We start from the raw sequence: 6,013 nt of genomic DNA on the forward strand, positions 1-6,013 counted from the left end.
GACCAGAGAGTAGGGTGTCTCTCCTGTGCTCGTCTTCGGGATAGTTCTATACGCCAATAATACTTTTGGGAGTATCTCCGGCCACAGTCCCTTGGCGTCTTTGAGCTTTTTCTTCATGATGTTTAATATGGACTTGTTGGAGGATTTTGCCTGCCCGTTACCCACCGGATGATACGGGGTTGAAATTATCCTCTTAATATGCCATTTCTCGAAGAATTCAACGATTTTCTTTCCTGTAAAATGGGATCTGTTGTCGCAGTTGATCTTTTTGGGTAGGACAAATCGATAAATGATATTTCTCCATATGAAGGTGATTACCTCTTGTTCACGTATTTGGGTGAACGCTCCTGCTTCCACCTATTTAGAGAAATAGTTAGTTAAAACCAAAATGAATCGTACATTACCTCGCCCTGCTAGGAGAGGGCCCACAATGTCCATTCCCCACTTAATGAACGGCCACAAAGAGGTGACTGAGTGGATATGTTCGCCTGCTTGGTGAATTATTGGGGCGTATTTCTGACATTGTTCGTATTTTATTATGAACTCCGAGGCATCCTTTTTCATGGTGGGCCAATAGTATCTTGCCCATATGAAACACCTAACGAGTGCTCGATTGCCGGAGTGAGCACTATAATGGCCTTCATGGACTTCTTCGAGGACGCACTGGGTTTGGTTTGGGCCAAAGCATTTCGCCAGAGGGCCATCGTATGTCCTCTTGTAAAGGTCACGGTGTAGGAGTTTGTATCTGGCTGACTGCATTCTTAGTTTTTTGGCTTCCTTCTTGTCGTTTAGGAGTGTGCCAACCTACAAGTAGGAGATAATACGATTGCGCCAATCCCATGTTAAACTTACAGATCTTACCTCGATTTGGTCTAGCGACGAGTTGAGGAGGTGGATTACACTTTTATCCCCGGTCGTGAGGCTTTTGGTAGATGCGGCCAATTTGGCGAGCCCGTTTGCTTCAACATTCTACGCACGCGGGATCTGGTCGAGCTAGCATTCGTCAAATTTGGGCAGCAGCTTACAGATCTCGGTCTGATATTTTTGCAACCTTTGTTCTTTGATTTGGAAAGTCCATGCGACTTGATTGACTACGAGCTAGGAATCACAACATAGTTTTAACTGCTTCGCCCCATACTTGAGTACTAGTCTCAATCCTGCAATCACGGCCGCATACTCGGCCTCGTTGTTAGTCATATCTGGGCATCTTATAGACTGGCGGATTACTTTGCCGGTGGGGACCTCGAGTACGAGTCCCAGTCCAGATCCGGGGGAGTTGGATGCGCCGTCGGTGTACAGAACCCGTAGGTCTTGTGTTTGGAGAGAAGCTTGGACAACTTCCTTCTTAACCTCAGGCATTATCTTTGCGCCGAAGTTTGCAATGAAGTTGGCAAGCACTTGTGACTCTACTGCCGTTCGCGGTCGATACGTGATATCGTGATCGCTTAGCTCGATGGCCCATTTGGCCAGCCTCTCCGATAATTCAGGTTTATGTAAAATTCCTCTTAGAGGAAAGATAATAACGATCGAGATATGGTGGCACTAGAAATAAAGCCTGAGCTTTCGTGAAGCTACGACAAGTGCCATGGCTAGTTTCTTGAGGTGTGGGTACCTCGTCTCGGCGTCGATGAGTGTTTTGCTAATGTAATAAATGGGATATTGCGTACCTTTACTTTCTCGGATCAGGAATGCACTCACTACTACTTCGGATATGGCCAGATAGATGAAGAGATGTTCCCCGGGTTTGGGCTTCGAGAGCAAAGATGGTGATGACAGATACACCTTCAATTCTCGCAGAGCTTGTAGACCCTTGGGAGTCCACTCGAGGCCATTATCCTTTTTGAGTATGAAAAAAAAACTTGCGACATTTGTCAAATGACTGGGAGATGAATCTCGATAAGGCAACGATTTGACTAGTCAACCTTTGGAACTGTTTCTTGGTAGTCAGGAGCTCTGGTATCCCTTCGATAACTTTTATTTGGTATAGGTTGACCTCTACCCTCCGTTGTGACACTAAGAAGCCCAAGAACGTACCCGAGGCTACGCCAAACACGCACTTCTTTGGGTTCAGTTTCATTCTGTATCGTATAAGTATGTCGAAAGCTTCCTTAAGATGGTCTATGTGGTCCTCTTCCTTAAGATGGTCTATCGTATAAGTATGTCGAAATCAACATTTAATTTGTGTATGGTGATCTCCTTAGGGATGCCTGGCATATCTACATGGCTGAAGGCAAACAAATCTGCATTAGTTATTAAGAATTGACTAAATTTACCTAGTTATCGAAGTTTGCTGCCGATGTAGGCCGTTTTGCTGTAGTTGATGGGATCTAATTGAACGGGGTTGAGGTCCTCTATAGTTGAGTTCGTGACTTTGACCATTTCAGGATTCGTGATGACGTCCTTGGTCCCCTCTTGTGCCGACCTCGGCCCTGTTGATTGCTATGCCTTTTTTTTCTTGTCTTTTTTCTGTTGGGTTGTCGTTTTGTCCAAGGCGATGTTGAAGCAGTCCTAGGACGTGTGTTGTTCTCCCCGTATGCTGAATATCCCCCAAGGTGTTGGGAACTTGATTACTTGGTATAAACTGGAGGGGACAACTCTCATGGGATGTATCCGTGGTCGCCTTACTATAGAATTATATGTGGTGGCCTGATCCATGATGTGGAATGTCATCTCTAGCGTTATGCCGTCGGCCAAGACTGGGAGTATAATTTCTCCCGACGTCCGTTCAATTGTATTATTTAAACCTGTTAGTGTGATGCAGCACGACACTATCTTGTACTCGAGTCTCATCTAGGTGAGGACACGGGGATGGATAATGCACACTCCACTTCCATCTTCCACCATGATATGTTTGACATCAGTATCTAAAATGCGCAAAGTAATGACGAGAGCATCATTGTGAGGGAAAGTCAAACCGTCGAGATCTGGCTCGTCGAAGATGATACTTTCTTGGAGTCCGTCATACTATTTATGGGTGATGGATCTTGTGAGCTTGTGAACGGCAGGATCCATGAGTGGCCACTTCACTTGCCGCTGATGATCATGTTGATGGTGCGAGCTGGTGATGGTGGTTTTGGAGGACCTTGGCGTTCACGTCCCTTGGCGAAGTTATTTCTACCCATGTCGCTCAACAGCTCTTTGAGGTGTCCCTACTGCAACATGTTCACGACCTCTTGCCTGGGGGCGATGCTATCTTCTATATTGTGTCCGTGCTCTTGGTGGAACTCGAGAGGGCGTTGTATTTTCTTGTGCCTGGATCAGACCTCATCTTGGGTGGCCACTTCACTTTCATTCCGAGTTTCTCCAGAGCATAGACTATTTCTGTAGGCGACACACAAAAAATGTGAGTTATATAATAATGAGGGCATACCTCTCTCGTTCCGGTGAGTCCCTGTTCTCGGCTTGGGCGGGTTTTCATCATAGCGCAAAGGAGGTGGGGTGGGCCCCCTGCTGTATGGCTGATGTCGCTCCCTATTGGGTTGTGAGACTGGGTACTCCCTCATTATGTTATCTCTTAATTATTTCCTAGACTCAGCTTGTACTGAGACAAGCCACCGAGTTGGTCCGTTAAGGTCGTCATTATCTGCTCGGACTTCGGCACAGTAAGCATTATGGATTTCGTCCCAAGTGGTTGGAAAAATATTTCATCAACCGGCTCAGCAGTTAACTGGTTGCCCTTGAACCATCTCTATTCAACCCGTTCTGAGAAGTCGCGACTGCCATCCCCTCGAACATGTTTGGTAGGGTCATCTTTACCCTGTTGTTTCGGGCGAGGAAGTCCCTCTCTAAAGGACTGCTTAATGGAGAATATATCGTTTTATTCTCGTTTGAGCTTTCTTGGCTCCGGCATGCGCCGTTACAAACTTATCGGCCATTTCTTCGAAGGTTTCTGTGGAGAGGGTTGGTACTTGTGAGTACCATGTTAATGCCCATCCCGTAAGAGTTTCGCGAATTTCTTCAGCAAAACAAAGGTACCTTGTTCCTTGATGAGGTCATTGCCCTTCACTGCGATAACGTAATGAGTCACGTGATCTTCGAGATCAATCGTTCCATCGTATATCCTGAGATACAATGGCATTTTGAAGGTCTTTGGTATGGCATGTGGGGCCGCTTCCTCGTTGTACGACTGCTCTATGAATCTACCGACGTCCCTCTTTGGTAGTAGCTTAGGGGCGCCCGGTATCTTGTCGACTCGTTCTTGGTGTTCTGTCATTTGATCTCTGAGCGATTTGTTTTCGTTCTCCATCTCTTCCATCCTCTTCAGAACAACGGCGAAGGTGTTATCACCTGTATTGCTAGTAACATTGTGAGTTATACCTGGTGTTGGAGGGTCTGGTTGGTCGCCCTGTTTGTCTGCTCGTTGCACTATATGGGCTTTCGTGGTCTCTGTAGTCATGCATGGAATAGAGTTGTTGAGCACGCTTGCCAGCATATCGGTCAACCACGCTTCGAGGAGCTTTTTCATGGCCGGTGGGGCCTCTTCCCCTTGGACGTAGAGGTCCTTTTTTCGTTTGGTTTTGTCATGCTACAATGGGGATGAGGCGACCTCTCGCGCCTGGGGGAGGCAGTGCGTGTCACATCATCGCCTAATGTTTCAAGCTCTCGTTGATAGTAGGGGTGGACATAATACCGGCCGAATCAAAAATTTTGATTTTTCGGTTTAATCAGTTATTTGGTCGGTGTATGATTTTTAAATTATTAAATTTCAATTTTCGGTGCGGTTTACGATTTTGGTGTTTCGGTTTTCGGTTAAACTGAAAAACCGAAGTTATGAGACACGAGTTGAGAAAATCAAAGATATGGCTCATACTCATCGGATATTAATATATTAAGTTTGAACATACCTTTGCACTTTCAACCATCTTCTTCCGAATCAGCTGGTTAACGTTAATTAAAACTAAATCAGTAGCATATATTACATTTCACAAATTAATTTGGCTATGTTTTACCTGTTTCTTAAGAACATCCAAGCTCTTAGTATGCATAGGGGACTGTGGCAAGACACCATTTGAAGGAGGCAATCCAATCAAACCACATAGCAAAGTCTAAGGAGATGTTTCAACACATGTCAATATTATTGGTCTTGATTATTAAAAGTTAAAACAACAATAGAAAATGACGGATGATAGAGGATCCAATAATTAGCTGCTGCCTGCTGAAGCGTAAAGTATGCAAGATTTCCAATGTTACAATGTACTAGAAAAGCGAGCAGTCTATGAGTCAACACAGAAAAATTTTGCACCGTAAATAACCGAAAAATTAAATCGAAAATAATCAAACCGAACCTTGAAAAACCGCACCGAACCGTAAATACTTTGATTTGATTTGGTTATTAATATTATAAAACCGAAAACCGAATCGTACTTTCATATTAATCGACCGAACCGACCGACGTCTACACCCTAGTTGATTGCATTCATGAGGTTCCTAGGGAAATCACTTGTCACTTTACTCCTATCTCCTTGGTTACCTACCATGTAGGTTTCCGTACGTGCAAAGAAAAAGAAAGATCTTCGAGGTTTGTTAAGTTAGTGACTCACGTGAGTTGTAGATCTAAAGGAAACTAAAAGATTAACTAAAAAGTCCTCATAGACGGCGCCAAATTGTTTGACCAAAAATATAGATCTTGGTTCAACCAAATAGATTTAAATAATGAAGAATCAATCTTTGCTAATAATAATATCCAAAAGATAATGTTATTGGTTTTATGATAGATGATATGTATATTGATCGAATGGTAATGAATGTGAGCACTAATAACAATATTCAATGATCCAAAAAGATGGAAGATAGCATAAGTAGTGATAAATATCAATAAATGACATTTACGTAAATAGAAGCGTGTGAGTCACCCGAAAAGGGTTGAGATGTGTGAATATTCTTCATGACAATGAAGAATGATTGATGAGCCTTAGAACACTAAAAAGCTAAACATGAATCTTAGTGAAAATGTTATTTTTGTATGCTTGTAATATGATCAGATTCTCTCTATAAAGTCAATGTGATTTCTTAC

The sequence above is a fragment of the Nicotiana tomentosiformis genome, chromosome 1 (genome assembly GCF_000390325.3).
Source record: "Nicotiana tomentosiformis chromosome 1, ASM39032v3, whole genome shotgun sequence".
In the NCBI taxonomy this organism is placed as follows: Eukaryota; Viridiplantae; Streptophyta; class Magnoliopsida; order Solanales; family Solanaceae; genus Nicotiana; species Nicotiana tomentosiformis.